At 36.3% G+C, this 15,851-nt stretch overlaps 8 non-coding genes across 8 annotated transcripts; 5 read left to right on the forward strand and 3 right to left on the reverse strand.

Moving 5' to 3' along the window:
* Positions 1-2,691: 2,691 nt before the first annotated feature.
* Positions 2,692-2,763, reverse strand: TRNAQ-CUG (transfer RNA glutamine (anticodon CUG)). Its single transcript has one exon. It is a non-coding gene; the product is annotated as a tRNA-Gln (tRNA).
* A 158-nt stretch (positions 2,764-2,921) lies between these two features.
* On the forward strand, positions 2,922-2,993 carry TRNAQ-CUG (transfer RNA glutamine (anticodon CUG)). The gene has a single exon. It is a non-coding gene; the product is annotated as a tRNA-Gln (tRNA).
* A 797-nt stretch (positions 2,994-3,790) lies between these two features.
* On the reverse strand, positions 3,791-3,862 carry TRNAQ-CUG (transfer RNA glutamine (anticodon CUG)). The gene has a single exon. It is a non-coding gene; the product is annotated as a tRNA-Gln (tRNA).
* A 162-nt stretch (positions 3,863-4,024) lies between these two features.
* TRNAQ-CUG (transfer RNA glutamine (anticodon CUG)) lies at positions 4,025-4,096 on the forward strand. Its single transcript has one exon. It is a non-coding gene; the product is annotated as a tRNA-Gln (tRNA).
* A 2,095-nt stretch (positions 4,097-6,191) lies between these two features.
* Positions 6,192-6,263, forward strand: TRNAQ-CUG (transfer RNA glutamine (anticodon CUG)). The gene has a single exon. It is a non-coding gene; the product is annotated as a tRNA-Gln (tRNA).
* Positions 6,264-7,039: 776 nt separating this feature from the next.
* Positions 7,040-7,111, forward strand: TRNAQ-UUG (transfer RNA glutamine (anticodon UUG)). The gene has a single exon. It is a non-coding gene; the product is annotated as a tRNA-Gln (tRNA).
* Positions 7,112-10,148: 3,037 nt separating this feature from the next.
* On the reverse strand, positions 10,149-10,220 carry TRNAQ-UUG (transfer RNA glutamine (anticodon UUG)). The gene has a single exon. It is a non-coding gene; the product is annotated as a tRNA-Gln (tRNA).
* Positions 10,221-11,520: 1,300 nt separating this feature from the next.
* TRNAQ-CUG (transfer RNA glutamine (anticodon CUG)) lies at positions 11,521-11,592 on the forward strand. Its single transcript has one exon. It is a non-coding gene; the product is annotated as a tRNA-Gln (tRNA).
* The last annotated feature ends 4,259 nt before the right edge of the window (positions 11,593-15,851 follow it).

The raw sequence follows: 15,851 nt of genomic DNA on the forward strand, positions 1-15,851 counted from the left end.
CGTCAAAATTGTTCAAATATGGTTTTCTTTTCATGAAATTAAATAGTTTTTTACCATGGTTTTACTCGAATGGTAAATTTCCACAAAATACTTATATATCTGTCAGGAAATTAATCCATATCTGGTGCAAATCCTCCATGCCTCTGGTAAAAAAAATCGAGTAAAGTGTAAGAAGAAAGAATACAGGCCGCTACCAACCGGCCATCTGAAAATCACTGGAAAAGACCTTCAGCAGTGGATGTCCTGTGACTGAAATGACGATGATGATGATGAAACCACAAAAAACTGCCTATCCTTCGGAAATCATATTTTCTCTTACCAAACATTTTTGAAAAAAAATGACTTTGCAAAGTGTTTTTCATATTACAGGCAAAGAAATAAATGATGTACTGCATACTCTGGTTTAAGATAAATCACCTTCACGCCTTGACACCAACAAAAATACCTTTTAGAAACCCCCTACATTCCAAGGACGATCCACACGGGGCGATTTGTCGCGCGTCGGCGATATTGCGCGCTAGAGCAATGGTCGCGCGCACCCTTTAATAAAATATTTACGCGCTAAAGGGGTCTACTTTTAAAGACAAAAAAGAACTTGGAAGTCGACCGTATCCTTTTCTATTAAAGGTTTTAAACCTTTGTTTGTCACCTGTCATCCGCTTTGCAATGGAGGGAAGTCGAACCTTAATTTCTAACTCCTCCTATGTTCTTCTGATTAATTTCGTTGCGGGTCCAATGACAGTTTAACTTTCCCCCGGGACAAACTTGACCTTCATTGGTTGGGTTTTTGTGGCGGTCAAGCTGTAGATCCTGGCTACACAGGAGTTGCAGTGGTGGGAACGAGAGGAGGGAATAGTCCCGTATCTGTAATAGAAGAAGTTCGTGAAATTTGTGTTTGCGAGTGATAGAATAGGACAGGAAAATGGGAAAGTAGAGTTTATCTTCTGAAAGGCGAAGGCAATATAGGTAGCAACTAGGTAGTTGGTACTACCTAGGTGTATTCAAACTGGTATCTTGTCTCAAAGATATAAAAAGATTGAATTGCCCGCTAAGGCCTATCGTGAATACCTTACTTGATCAAACTCTACCTCCGTTCCATGAAAATATTTTTTTAATATTGGCAATTATCTGACATTTTAAAAGAAAATTTTATTATTATGTTCGGTTATCTAATTAACTTCTATGACTTGCATCTTAAACCTAATTTAAAATCTATTATTGACGAAGCATGTGCTAACGTTAATAAATGCCTTAGGTAATTCCTCCTTCCCAAATATTACGCTATGTAACGAACTATTTCTTCTAATACATGTGTATTAAAGAAAGTAATCAAATGAAATTTATAAAATGTGTGAGAGAAACAGATAGAGTCGAACAAATCGAAATCATTTTTCGAGGTAGAGCCTCAGATTCGCGCGACAATAGTTTCACTTTGCAACAACTTTGTTCAATTGCACTCTCAATATTGTATGCGGCTGAGGTGGAGTTTTGATAGTTTTGCAGCGATCTTTCAGGCAGAGATTAATTTGTTGAATACCGTCATCATTTTTAACCGACTCCAAAATAGGAGGATTCTCGATTCGGTTGGTATGTTTTTTTTATCATCATTGCTGAACATAAGATGTCCATTGCTGAACGTAGGCTTCCTTCAATGATACATCCAGATGTAGTCAATGATACATCCAGATTGGTCAATTAGTAGCGGCCTGCATCCAGGGCCTTCCAGCAATCTATATGATCTGATCAGTACGTATGTCCCGCGTTTACTCAATATGACCTTGCTTAAAGTTAACTAATCTTACTTTTAATGAAGTTGAAATGTATTTCGGATATTAATACCCGTTGCTACGAGCATATTAACTGCGACAAAAAAATATTACTACACACGCTATAGAAACACGTGCAGTTACATCACATGGTTAAATTAAATACTTACGTGAGGGCGAAAGCTAGTGAAAATATAAAAACAAAAACAAAAGCTTATTTCCTCTAACTTTCCCAATGTACCCGCACCTTAAACAGCCCTGAAAACGAGAAAATTGATGGGCGAAAAGCAGAAAAAAGCGCTCACCGACGCGGCATGTCCACAGTCTATTTGTCGCCCGCGTAGATTACATTCAAAATGAAAAGTGGGTAGTTGAGAAGTTTTTCCATCCTACCCGCAGTAAATACTTGTCGGGGACAACCCTTGACTGATTCGCTTTTCAGGACGGTTGTTTATCGTCATTATTAAATTTATGTTAATGTTAGCAACCCAAGACTGAAAGGGAAAAGTGTGAACTGATACTTCTTTTGTTTCTTTTAAAAATAAACGGCTTTCGTTTGTTTCGTTTTTGTAAAAGTACTGTACTAACGCCCGTATTCACAAACATTACTATGAGGTCTCACAGTGCGCGTTGACGCACAAGGTGACACACGAACCAATCACAGAGCTCTATTCCACGCTGTACGTTCGATTTGCTGTTATTTTTTAATCCACAACGAGGAAGCTCTTGACCTGTATCTCACCTGATGGTAAATGATGATCAGGCCGAAGGTGAAAGCGAGCTTCACCCTGAATCCTCAACCATGGAGGAATTGGCTTCACATAAGCAAGCATCGTTTGTGAATACGGGCGTAAGTAGTTAGATTAATAAATAAATAGGAAGAGATAAAAGCTGCTAAAGAAAAGGAAATATTTAAAAAAAGGTCAGGTTCCACCGAGACTTGAACTCGGATCGCTGGATTCAGAGTCCAGAGTGATAACCATTACACCATGGAACCGCTTGTAAAAATTTTCGTCAAATCGAGCACTTACTATTTAATTAGCTGGTTACGTACTATTTGTTGATTGGAACGTAATAACTGACACACTTGTTTAAATATTAATTGAAATAGCAAATAAAACAATACTCTCCGAGCCAATGAGGATATCGGCCAGTGGTTCCATGGTGTAATGGTTAGCACTCTGGACTCTGAATCCAGCAATCCGAGTTCAAATCTCGGTGGAACCTGAACTTTTGACAATTTTATAGTCGATTTTGTGGCTTTCAACCTACTACTGGACAAATTAGACTTTTTTTTATGCAAGACAAGGCAGGTATGACCGCAATCGCACCTGATGTTAAGTGAGATGCAGTCTAGGATGGTACATATTAACTGCCCTGTAAGTGCCTATTCACTCTCGCCTTGACTTTCACTATACCCTGGCATCATAACGTACCATAAAAATACTATAAAACCATTTAAATTGTATTACAGATCAATCAAGAATACTGTGAATTCCGCAATTCTTTCTCAAAAACTTTCCAGAGGTATTATCTCAAATTCTTGTCCCACATAATTTCCAAAGTTTCTGTAGAGGCTGGCAGAGGTCCGTCCAAAGAGTTAAAATGAAATATTCAAGGCATCAATCAATATGTGACAGGTAACCGGGCACGATACGCTTTCATATTTCATATTGCCACCTAACTCTACTGATATTAGGCCAAGGGACAGTCATCCTGCTACTATCTCGTTTAAACTTCGTATACTCAGAATATTTGAATTAGTAATTGTGTTTTTTATAGTAGTAATAATTTTCATGGAATATGAAAAAAAATACACTAGGTAACTGCAACACAGTAAAATAAACAGTGACTTTTGTCAGACACTGAAAGAGGCGATGATTTTAGAAAAACGATAAATAAAATTAGAAAAGAAAAACAATACAAGAATAAAATCAGGATGAGATGATATTTTGCCACTTTCAGAATTTACTTAATGTACTTATTTAAAAATCACACTGTCCGTAATAAAACTTTAAAAGATCAGGTTCCACCGAGACTTGAACTCGGATTGCTGGATTCAGAGTCCAGAGTGCTAACCATTACACCATGGAACCGCTAGCCGATGTCCTCATTGGCTCGGAGAGTATTGAATAATTAGCTATTAAAATTAATGTTTAAACAAGTGTGCTAGTTATTACGTTCCAATCAACAAATAAGTAGTACGAAACCAGCTAATTAAATAGTAAGTGCTCGATTTCACGAAAATCGTCACCAGCGGTTCCATGGTGTAATGGTTATCACTCTGGACTCTGAATCCAGCGATCCGAGTTCAAATCTCGGTGGAACCTGATCTTTTTGGAACTACATTTTCCTTGTTAGCTGGTTTTTTCTTAATTTGTGCTCGGTTACAGCGTATCTTTATTTTTTGCAGTCAGTCAGTAACAGCTGGCCGATGTCCTCATTGGCTACGAGAATATTGTATTAATTAGCTATTTAAAGTAAGTAGAGCTTTGTTTAATCAAGTGTATTTTTCCTAATTTCCAATTATCAAACGATACGTAATCAGATATTTAAATAGTGTGGTTGATGTGACGAGACAAATAACAAGCGGTTTTTATTGATTTTTTAATAAAATTAAATAGCCTTGTCACTATACTCGTATTACTTCACTTACTAATCTCCTGGGATTCTTTTTATAGGCCATTTACGTTTGCCCAAAAATAATATTTGAAATGGAAAAACTATACCAAATGCGAAAAGTACTGTAACATAAAAGAGAAGATTTAATATGATCATCGGACTCACCTTTTAATGTATTCTGTAGCTAAACGTTTTCGTGTGGGCGTGTGTTTATTAGAACCTTGTCTCCTGGGCTAGTTCACTGGTACACGTTCGGATATTGGCAAAAAACAATATTTTATGGCGGCCGCTAAGCGCCGTCGCGAATGTATGCTCGCGGTCGAGATCGGTCCTTCTTCGCACATGAGATTACACAGGTGATATCCCAAGATGAATTCGTGGATTTCTTTTCCAATTTTATTAATCGTTATTATGATAAATCATGAAGTATGGAAGTTAGCGTTAGTTATATACCAAACAAACAGCATTGATTGAATAGACTGCATCGATGTATGACGAAATAAGGTCACAAGAGTGACAGATGTCATTCCTGCAGACTCACCTTTATTTGTCACCTGTCACCCGCTTTGCAACGGAGCGAAGTCGAACCTTAACTTCGAACTCCTCTTATGTTCTTCTGATTTATTTCGTTGCGGGTCCAATGACAGTTAAACTTTCCCCCGGGACAAACTTGACCTTCACTGGTTGGGTTTTTATGGCGGTCAAGCTATAGATCCTGGCTACACAGGAGTTGCAGCGGTGGGGACGAGAGGGAATAGTCCCGTCCTGCAGACTCACTCATCACACACAAAGTATTTACATTATACATCCTTCCATGCTCTCTCGTAACACACTTTTATCTTGCACAGTTATCATTATTCCACCTAAGTTATTTATCTTCAAAGTAACCTGTTTAATTACGTTCTCTTTAAATCCTCTTTCTTTTACAAGTAACAAGCAGTAGGTACCTTATCTCGCCATTTATCCTCGGACGCGTCTCCGTGTCCCAACCGTATGTGTACAACCCATCTTTCTGGGCATCGCATTAAATATTGACAAAATAAAAATGTAGAATGCCAGGAGACGTGCGCCCGTTATGGCGACGTCGGTTAGCCTCCGGGAGCGATTCCATTTTCAAATGTTTCCCGCCAATAAATATCTTATCGAGTTACAATGAGCAAGACGGGCCGCTTTGGGACTATTCGACACATTCCGCCTATTTACGTCACTCTAACATATCTGTTTTCGAATTATGAATGGCCAGTATTCGAATTTTATTTTTTTAGGCAAAGGAATCAACTGCTGAAACCGATATTAATTTGTAGAGGTAGATATCTACGTGACTTTTTAGACGCACACTCTACAATTACATTTTGGTAACTGTGTGACTATTGTTATGACACATTTTCTCAAAAATAAGGTACAACATTACATTTTGAGTACTTACGTAAAGCTTCATTTTTGATCACATCGAAATTAAAAAGACCTGGTGAAATGTAGTTGGAATGTAATTATTGCTAAATTGTATATTAATAGAAAAGAATCTCCCCGCATTGTTGCTTTGCTAAAACGACTAACGGTAACGTAACAAAAAATCTCTTAAAAGCTTTGGGAACTTAATTAACCCTTCTCTTACGCTACAAAAATATTCATACAAATAATTAATTTCATTTTCCTATACATACATTCTGTAGAAGACAAAAATAAATAACTATTTCAAGGCCAAATAGTTTCAAATCACGCCACACGTGTGCATAAAATTAGCACATAGTGAAAGTATCTTCACGAGCAAACAGCCCGGTAGTTTTGGCACGTGTCTCAGCCGGTTCCATGGTGTAATGGTTAGCACTCTGGACTCTGAATCCAGCGATCCGAGTTCAAATCTCGGTGGAACCTGATCTTTTGCTATGAAAATTATGATTTGACAACTGATAAGAGACGATTATTATGGGTGATTTTGCTGTTTGTCGCATTGGATAAATAATAAATACTTATTATTATGCGTTGTATAAGGTGAGTAAGATAGCAGACTGTTTAATAGTTTTAAATTACTCAGCTAATTTTCTTGATTAGTATCTAGTTAGGTGCGTTAGGTTTATTTACTACGATATTTATTAATTTAGAAATGATAACCAATAAATTGCTTAGATAAGAAGTCCCTAATAGTATTCTGACAAAGAAACTAGTGAGTTCTCAACTAACCGAATTGATAAATTACATTAATTAACATCCCACTAAAATGCCTTTATGTAAAATGTTGCCAAGACATCGCGTCGGTTGGTTCACCGCACAGTGAAAAACTTGTGACATCTCATAAAATGTTACTTACGTAGGTAGGTACTCATGTAGAGCCAAGCTTCTAACTCTTCTCGCCTAACTTCAAAAAAACACCTTAGTTAAAATTGTATATGGCATGGCCGTAACAATAGTGCCTTTGCGCGTCCCTTGGCTCGTCTTGGCGGAAGCACTACCGTGCCCCCAGATAAAAATCTCTATGTCGATTGATTGTTTTCAATAAAATAAAATGCACGTAAGCGGAACTAAAAGCATACCTAGGTACTTAATAATAAGTCGTATTTCATGTTTCTTATTACATTGAATGCTACACTTGAGTAAATAAAGCGTAGCTAATTTATCAGGTAGAGTTTGGCTTAATAAGAAAATTGCCCATCGGTTCCATGGTGTAATGGTTAGCACTCTGGACTTTGAATCCAGCGATCCGAGTTCAAATCTCGGTGGAACCTATATTTTTGGCGTACATCTGTATTTTATTAAAGTTTTGAAATACCTAAGTAGAAATTGGCGTGAAAAGATATTCATTATCATCATCGTCATCAAAGTCATCTGCCTTATGAGTGGACGTCCCATGCTACGCTTGTCGGTACGTGTGACCTCCATTCCAGAAGCTTGCTGCCCAAATGCTCAAGCCGTCAGTTCTGCGTGCTGTATGCCCTTTGTCACTTTAGCTTGCTAGCCTGTCAGACTACATCAAAATACGCATTCAAAACTGCGCTTTCTGCAATATCAACTAACTCGTATTAAGATTTTATTTCTAAGTGGGTAATTGGTAATCTTCAAAAACATCATCATCATTATCATTTCAGCCATAGGACGTCCACTGCTGAACGTCTCCCCCAATGATTTCCATGTTGATCGATTGGTAGCGGCCTGCATCCTGCGCCTTCCTGCTACCTTTATGATGTCGTCGGTTCACCTTGTGGGAATCCTTTCAACATCAACTGACCTAAAGTTAACCCTTAGCCCGCTATCCATCAATCAGGCCTCAAACGGCATATATTAAGCTACACCGAACCAGGGCCGCTCCTAACGAATTAACTGATTAGGTTATATTTATTAGATTTAGGAAATACCCTTACTCTTTAACCTGTATTTTCTTACTGTTAGCTTTAGATTACTAATTGTTTAGATTTTTATTGTATTTTGTTTCTTTATAGTGGGGATTCTTGGATGACTCAAACGCTTGCTCCTCAGTCGACGCAAAGCTTGTTCCTCAGTCGACGAAGCACATGATGTCGTGCCCAGCGTGCCCTAACAACTGCACGCAGTAAGATTTAATGAAGGCTACTGACAACGCCACGCTTGTGGCGGAGTTTGGGCTGACACTGTGTAGGTTTGTTGTCGACAAGACAAGAAGAAGATTGTTTCTTTATAATGAAATCTCTTATATCTTGATATTAAAGGTATTTAATGTGTGTGATCAGTACTAGACTAGTGTGATTCAATGGGAATTTTATTCCCAACGAGTAGCAGTGTTCGATGGAAATATGTAATATTGAAAAAAATATAAAACGTCCTATGGCAAATTGGTAATCTTCAAAATAAGCATTGACAATTGTTGTTTCAATACCAACTGACCTACAGTTAACCCTTAGCCCGCTATCCATCAATCAGGCCTCAAACGGCATATTTTATATTAAGCTACACCGAACCAGGGCCGCTCCTAACGAATTAACTGATTAGGTTAATTAAAAGCTAACTCTTTGCCGTCGCTTTGGGATTTGTGGGCGGGGCGCAGGCGCGTTAAAATCTATGGCGGGCCGGTTGCACTGTGCGGTTATGTTAGGGTTAATCGACGGTTAAGGAAAGCTGGTGAAATTTATAATAATAAAAGGACCATTCTTATAGTTATAACGTCCACTGGTAAACATAGGCCTCTCCCAATGATTTCCACATCGCCCGCTTGGTAGCGGACGGCATCCAGCGTCCATGCTGCTACCTAAATAACCTGCATGCTTGCTTTAAATAAAAGACATTTATTTTCAGACAATATGGTCCATAGTTTAGTAAGTAACAAATTGACCTTAGATATAAAATAATCATGTTCGCAGGAATTAGTAATAAAAACGTACCTAAAACTGGTTAGGTCAAAGAAGAATACTAACCGACGATTAACTGAACTGACTGTCATTACCAAAAAGTTCAAACAAATAAATTATTTTGTGTTATAGGTCACTTGATAAAGTTGCGAGAACAATCCTTACTCAATTCGCTTGATAGTAGAGAATCTATGAAGAAAGAGGCCGGTATTTGTATCTTTTTAAATATTGAAAACGAAGATCACGCCAACATGTAACTGAATAATTATAAAATTATCATATTTGTTTTAATGACCTTATGATAACTTTAAAAGATAACGATTTCAATAATAAACAAAAATACCGAACAAAAAGCTACCCATAGAGTTTTTAGTAGTCACTACGCCATATTTTTTATTACAGTAGATAAACCAAATGTTTGTTAACTAACGTGCATTAAAAGCAGATTATTGTGTAACCCACCTTTAACCCTTCCCTGATACGTATCACCGACGGACATTACCTGTGAATTATTATTTCTGATTAGTGAATTGTGCGTCCCACAGGAGTCGAAGGTGAGACCGCGCACGCTCACGTCAATTATGGAATTTGATGGGTTTTCGTTAGCACACCATGGGGGCGGCCAGCCCTTGCATGGTTATGGGAGTGTTTTTATAGGTGACACTTGATTATTAATTTTGGAATTTTCTAGTGTTTACCAACATGATTAGTGGAAAAATTAATAAACACAGCCAATTTAGGTTACTTTGTTTCAGCAGTACACGTTTACAAGGTATGCGACATGTAAAATTATGTTTTTTAATAATCGAATTAAAATGTGTAGGTACTTAGTTACTAACATAATATTATGATGAATCATGACCGGTATAACCAGTGACGGGAGTGTAAGCTAAATCCTCCATATGGCACTAAGTGACCTTTTTGACAACTTTTTCGTTTCGTTTTTTTTAAATTGAGTAGGTATGTGTCTGTCTTTTGTTCCCAAATCCAATTGTTTTCTTTCTTTCTTTCTCCATTTGACTGGTAAATTAGATAGGATGCACCTGCAGTGGAGACTAAGAGTAGGCGCACACCGTTGATTTTTAGTTGGCCGATACTTAGTTGTGCTCGATTTTAATTTGTATGAAGAATCGGCCAAATCGAATCGACGTAGTGTGCACACTCCCACATGCCCATACTGATCAACTGCCCGACTAAACTATCGGCCGACGAATAATCAACGGTGTGCGCCTATTCTAAATGACCTGGGCTGATGATGATTTAACAACCTTGACTTGCTCACATCATTTGCTATCTTCTGATAGCTTTTGGCAGCACTTCCATAAAAAAAAGCAAAGCTTTATTTCATAAAACACCTCAAGAAATATAACTCAAAACTTATCTCATCTTACACTCATTCAAATAAAAAATCTTAAAAGAAATTACTTCAAAATAACAAAAACACAGGTTCCACCGAGATTTGAACTCGGATCGCTGGATTCAAAGTCCAGAGTGCTAACCATTACACCATGGAACCGCGAAAGATGGATAACCTAGCTGCGAATATTACAACCATTCTAATCCGAAGAATTTAAATAAAAATAAAAGGGTAATCACCTTATCGCTAAATCAGTCACAATAATTTATTACTGCGTTTTAGTTATTTTTGTTGGAAAATATACCCTAATACAACAGTATTAAGATTCACGGTTAGCCTGATATGCCGTCTTCAGCCGATGCCAATCTAATCACTAATAGGATCCGGTAATTATGTAAGTCTTTTTAATATTATAATAAGATAAAGAAACAAACATACGATAACTAAAAACAAAAGATAAATCGGGAAAAAATTATTTCCCATACAAAGTAAACCTAACATAGACTAAACTACTGAAGTTCTATTTAAGTTTGTAAGGGTGGATTAATCTTAGAATAAATCGTCAATTTTGACATATTTCCCATACTGAAACTGTCAAATTCAATGTGTCAGTTATACCAGGAGTTATTCTCGGGTAAAAGTTAGGTCGAATCGACCTACATCTATCGCCTTTATGAGGTCGTCGGTCTACCTTCTGGGTGGACGTCCTACGCTGTAAGTGCCATTATTTATGTATTGATAGCCATTATAGTGACGTAACGATAAAGTATCAATGGACCTAGATACGTAGGTACCTGCTGTACAGATACTGATAAAATAAATTATGCTATAATAATAAAATTAACATTTGATTAAATATTGATTTTCATTGACTCGCAAGAAAAAGGATCACGATCGCGTGTTACATCTGTGACACTAAAATTAAATCAAAATTAACACTGTTTTTTATTGAACTAGAAACAAATACTTACTTATAAATAAATGAATTCTTACCTCAATTTATTAGTACAGTCAACAGCACATAGCTGCTATTTCTTATCAATCAATCTTAGGTAACAGTTAAATTCATGTTAAATAACCAATAGAGTTTGTCTTGAAGTTGTTATTGGTGTTACAGCAAAATATTGCTGCTCTATCTGCTTCTTTCACTCCTAAAGTCGTCCCCGATTGAGTAAAAGAGACGGAGAAAGACGAAGGGATCACGAGGTCATCAGTCTATTCATACGAATCGTACGTAACATACTTTTTTTAGATCATTTACTTTCACATTTCGTTGAGACGACTAAAATAATATGGTTCTATATTGGCTCACATAAAATTCTAAATCCTATTCTTTGTCTTACTACCGATTTGTGTTCATAATAATCTCTCTTCATAATTTTATTTTTCATACTTTTTTTATTCATACATTTTTATTACTACCATCGGAGNCGCTACCAAATAATATACTAGCGCAGCCGGTTCCATGGTGTAATGGTTAGCACTCTGGACTCTGAATCCAGCGATCCGAGTTCAAATCTCGGTGGAACCTGTCTTTTTGGAACGTATTTTCTTGATGACGTTCTAATATTTTACATCTGGATTATTATATCCTGCTAATATCATAAATGTGAGTATGAGGATGTATGGATGTTTGTTACTACTGAACGGATTTTGATGAAACTTTACAGGATTAATGATTGTTGAATCAGAATAACATATTTTAGTAACGATCTGTGACAAACTGAATATAACGCGAGCGGAGCTAGTTTGTTAATAAAAGGATTGACAAATTAAGGAAACCTTCACTATCTCATCACAAAAATATACCAGTATGTCTCCATAGAAAAGTATGCCTCCATATGCTTATTAAATTAAAATACACTGCAACTCCTGTGTAGCCAGGATCTACACCTTGACCGCCATAAAAACCCAACTAATGAAGGTCAAATAGGTCCCGGGGGAAAGTTAAACTGCATTGGACCCGCAACGAAATTAATCAGAAGAACATAGGAGGAGTATAAATAAAATAACCGACTTTCTTGTATTTGCCGACTTATCAATTCTTTTCTAAGCTTTTTAGAACTTATCATTTAATCTTTTTAGGCAGGCCTTGGCAAACGGATCTTAGTTAATGAATCATACTCAGGACATAATCATGCGCAACTGTGGTAGATCGAGGTGTTATACCTAGGTCCGTGTCGAAAAACCCATCTTCTCCCAACAGCACATCAACCTTCCACAAAATTTGGCTGAGTTGCACCACCTAACTTTAACCGTAACTGTAACCATAAACGGTGTTTTTGTCTTGAATGATTTTGGACGATAGAGACAAATTGGAAATCCATTATTTGTGTGCTGTGGACAGTACCTTGTGGTGGGTGTAAAATGCTATTTTTGGGAATTTGGCATTCAAATGCAAAATTAGTTTTATTATATTCATAATATATACCTAATAACACAAGGAAAGAAGTATACTAACGGAGTACCCTCTATTGGACTACTTTTGTAGCAATAGTTACACAAAACGTTGGTACTTTGCTAATTTTAAGGTTAAACAAAAGTAAAGCTATTAAACTCCATAAAGTTAATAAGTTAGTATTTTAGACTGATAAAGATTTTTCATATTCCAAATGGAGTAGTTAACCAAATTGTTTCATTGGTCATAGTTGCTCTTGAATGTAGAGTCACGAGCAAAAGTGTTAGAAGTAGATGATTGTTTGGATTTCTTCTGACTTCTGCTTATTATTTGCGTTTACTGTGTTCTACTCTACATTATTTAATTATTTACCGTACATTAGGAGACTAACATATTTTATTGATCATTATCATGAGTAAAGATTTTAGAAACATTATTTGTGTTACAAGTTTTGGAATGGAATCAATTTTACAAATATACAACGTCTAAATTTATGAGTTCTGAAACAAAGATAAATTAAGGTAATTTTGAAATTAAATGGCAACCATTCAGGAATATTTTAAGATAATTTTACGTATTTTTTAAATATTTACTATAACATTGTTGATCTTTTGTCGCCAACAGTACAATCGGTTCGACCCATGGCCAATTTAATGGATGGTTAGTGTGACATCAAATACAGGGTCTGCGTGTGCCTGCTTTGATGCCCATTTACCTAATAACCGCCTACAAGTGCTGTAGGGTCACCATAAAAATAACTCTACTTCTTTACCCCTTCAAATCCTGAAAACCGAGACAAAATAATCGATTGTTTGGGGTTTGATGGGTTAGGTAATAACTTTTCTATTATTACCAAAAACGTGTAACTTTTTTTACTCATAAAGTAGAAGCTCTTGGCTTGCATCTGCTCTGAAAGAAAATAATGATCAGGCCGTAAACTACACCTGGAGTCCTGAAAAGATTAATTTATAATCTGTGTTCGTCAAATTGAGGAAAAAATGTTTTATCACAGAATACAAAAAAAATAGATTTTACAACGAAAAATAATAGTGATAAAATACCTACATAAACTAATTTTTTTTTCTAAACTAATCGGAAAAATGTCTAAAATGTTCCTATCATTTGGCTCTGATATCATTTATTATAGTAGCAGGGAAGCGCTGGACGCAGACCGCTACCAATCGATCAACATGGAAAGCATTGGGGGAGGTGTTCAGCAGTGGACGTCCTATGGCTGAAATGATGATGATGATTATAATGATCATTTATTATACCTATAATATTTATTTTGTACGGTCGAAAGCACATCAAACTATTCAAATTCAAATTATTTATTGCTTCAATTGCTCTATACACTATTGTTGCAAATTAGCACTTATTCCAACTAGTTAAGTCAGCAGCTTATTTACTGATGAAATACAATGAAACAGCGTATTTTGGTTCCGAGAACACTATTCATTCAAACTCTTATCTTATCACTATTAATCTTATCTTTTATTGCCGAATTAACCGTACACTGACATTATCTTATTTCTATGAAAACACTGAAATTTTACAAGATTTGCCTAAATTACGTAAGTGGAATTTTGAGTCACTCGCCAAACATCCTTATTTGTAGATACTAGCTTTTGCCCGCAACTTTATCTATAGAGTTTGATAAAAAGCAGCTGAAATAATGTTTACGTTATTCGTTCCATCGCTCTTTCACTAGAATCGTAGGCACACTTTTCAAATAAATTAATCCGAAACACTTACAAGAAATTGTAAACATTTCCTCCAATTTTCCCACGAAACGCTTCGTCGAAGCTAATGACATGACATAGCGATAAAATTCAGTTACGAGGTTTTACCAAAATAGCCGCGGGAAAACGAGGAAAATGTGAATGCTCTCGTAGAATTAAAAGTTCATTAGAACTATTATAATATAGTCCGGTCAAAATATACCTACACTCTATAGCCAATTCATCCCTTGGAGCTAAGTTTAGTAAAGTTCAATTATAATTAATTGTGTTCAAATTAAAATATAAAAGTCACCGAAAAATTCGATCTCAAAATCTGTGTATTTCACTTTTCAAATAGTGTTTTGAAAATGTAAAACGGACAAAATATAGAGCGTGATATGGACTTTAAAAAATATCTTAATGTATTTGCCTACAAATTAGTTTTCCTGAGATATCACCATTTCAAAAAGCTGTACCAAGTCACATACTAAAGACGTTACTATGACAAACTGCATACCTTTTGTATCAATACAAAGGGCGTCTTGACGTATAATACTTATCGTCTGGAATTTCACTTGAGTAATACTTATAATCATAACTGAATAATACTCAGAAACAGTGTAACGAATCGAATCGATGTTGTCATGTTTAGTCACTCGTGCGACTATTTTCATCGTGAAAAAGTCCACGAAACTTCATGTATGATGTTGTTTGCTTCCGATTAATGTCGCTTATCTTTGGAAACTGTAAATCGGAACAACTTGTTACTTCTTGGAATTATTTCTATGACGATGGCACATCAAGGGACACTTTGTGGTACTGTATGTACCTATACTGTAGCTGCTAGGAAAACAATGTGTGGTTTAATAATATACTTTATGCGTTATGTAGTTACCTTAATACAAGCTTTACGTACCTACTAACTTTATGTCTAAATAATTTATGTTTTTCATATAATTATTTTATTTATCATTCTTGATAGTTTCTGCAGATGTAGTAAATTGTGTATTAATGCTAGGTAAATAATATGATTGTATGTAAATGAAAATTTCTCTATTTAAGACAGACAAATATCCCAAGGCGACAGAGTCAGAGGAAAACTATTACTACCTACTATTGTTACCAATATTACCCCTTACTATAGAGACCCATGGTCACCCTACAGCCAACACACGGCTAAAACTGAACAGTAATTACAGCAAATGTGTTAACTAGCCGGGACAAACTGCCGGCAGTCACGGAATATCTTAATCCCGGTAAATGCATGAGTTCCGGTTGTCCCGGCCTTCAGCTCGATTGACCAGAGATTATGAGAGTGGATTGCTCTATAGGGCATTAGAACATAATAGGACCACTTATAGGTTGTAAAGTCATTTTTGTAATTGCGGGTAGATAAACAATCTAGTCAGATTACATCTCGTTGATTAGGCCGTTTGCACACTGAATTTTTTGCAATGGTGTAGCGATTCTGTCCAAAGGGTACTATAAGGTTCGAGACTATGTTGATGACAAGGATGCGGGTCAGTTCAGTCTGCACATATTTAATGTACTTGAATTTGGTTATTCTTCTTACCGTTAGATAATTCCTGGCAATTAGTGGTGACTGAGTTTGTTCCGGCGTTTCTTCTCAGCACTTGCCATATGTTTGTCTCGAACGAAGCGCTGGTCCCT

Source organism: Ostrinia furnacalis, unplaced genomic scaffold (genome assembly GCF_004193835.3).
Source record: "Ostrinia furnacalis isolate ACB-3 unplaced genomic scaffold, ASM419383v2 OfSCF0535, whole genome shotgun sequence".
NCBI classification, from domain to species: Eukaryota; Metazoa; Arthropoda; class Insecta; order Lepidoptera; family Crambidae; genus Ostrinia; species Ostrinia furnacalis.